This window comes from Fopius arisanus, unplaced genomic scaffold (genome assembly GCF_000806365.1).
Source record: "Fopius arisanus strain USDA-PBARC FA_bdor unplaced genomic scaffold, ASM80636v1 scaffold00042, whole genome shotgun sequence".
NCBI lineage: Eukaryota > Metazoa > Arthropoda > Insecta > Hymenoptera > Braconidae > Fopius > Fopius arisanus.
The window spans coordinates 183,119-184,432 of record NW_011887781.1 but is presented as its reverse complement, the minus strand read 5'-3'; the positions used below and the strand labels follow the sequence as shown (position 1 = coordinate 184,432).

The window sequence follows — 1,314 nt, the reverse complement described above, 5'->3', positions numbered from 1 at the left end:
ATTTCACCCTACGATCAAATAATCAATGAAAACCATGAAAATTCGATGAACCAAGGATTTGCAGAAAAAATGTCAAACGAAAACGACAGAAATGAAAAATCAAAACAGAATATTTCAATATTTCCGAGTGGATGGTACGAGGCATTGAGTAATAATGATAATACATTATTGAAATATTTAAAGTACCTGGGGTACCTCTCAGTACATGTGTTTGAAGCGCCACGTGATAGTGTCGTCGATTTTCCGCAATTTTCCAAAATTAATGAAATTATCCGACAACTCGACAAACCCGAGGACAACAGAACTATCACTTTCGATTCGATTATTTAACTATTGATATCAATAATCGATTATTTGCCGATGGCTATTGGTGTACGTATGGCAGGGGAATGTTGTGTCGCGGATACTGAATGCTTTTCTCAAGTACGAGTTGACGTGTCCCGCCGGTTTCCCCCACTTTTTTTTCCCCACCTACGTACTCCCCTTCCCCTGATTGCGCCCGCGTACTCGAGTACTTGCACTTGTACTGCGTAATATGGTTGAATCCAACGGATCAGACGAGCCTCCAACCTTCGGCCCACTTGATAACAAGCATTTCAAGCAATCCTTATCTCCTATATATTCAACATGATTTATCACAAATAAAATCACTTCGAGTTATCAGTACGCCGAAGATTTTATCACCCCATGGGGTCCTCAACCGATGCTTTCAGCGATTTCCGTAATGATTTTGTTATAAATAAATGGACTTTGAGCGATCGTCACTCAATAAAAAATTCTTATCAACCCAAAGGATTTTTATCATCAAACGATTTTCATGATTTGACTGCCGAAATAATTTCATTTCATTCCCTAATTTCTAGTTTTTTGATTAAATTGTTTATAAATAAATTAATCATCTCGTGTGTTGTCACTCACTCAAGTCATTCAATTTCATCGAGGAAATTCCGAACGTCTCATTCATTCCATGCAATTTGAATCGTCTTCTGGGGGTGAATACCCCCGAGAAATCTCCGGGCATACCACATAACATTGAGTCGTGTGTTTGTGACGTTAGCATTTAGGGGGACCAATCATCATCAAGGACTCTCGGAATTTCAATCTAATGAATCACAGCTTTGATCTCCAGAGGAATTCCATTGTCCCGCAGCATGAAAATTTTGATAATTACATTTAATGATTTTTTGATCATTACGAATTGACACGTTTCTTTTGGAATGAAGTTGAAATTTAACTCGGAGTTTCTCTATTGGATTGAAAAGTTTACTTAATCCTCTATCTCCATTCATGGGTTATTCATGCATGCCGCATGTG

General features: G+C 38.1%; 2 protein-coding genes across 3 annotated transcripts in view; both read right to left on the bottom strand.

Annotated features, from left to right (window-relative positions):
• LOC105266860 (uncharacterized) overlaps positions 1 to 411 on the bottom strand; it is a 22,442-nt gene extending 22,031 nt beyond the window's left edge. Inside the window, exon 1 of one of the 2 annotated variants that reach the window (XM_011305298.1) lies at positions 187 to 411. The gene's annotated coding sequence lies outside the window, so the exon portion shown is untranslated. The remainder of the gene's footprint in view (positions 1 to 186) is intronic. The other variant, XM_011305300.1, reaches the window with a different exon arrangement.
• Sesn (Sestrin) overlaps positions 1 to 1,314 on the bottom strand; it is a 106,895-nt gene that overhangs the window by 83,254 nt on the left and 22,327 nt on the right. The gene's annotated exons all lie outside the window — the stretch shown is intronic.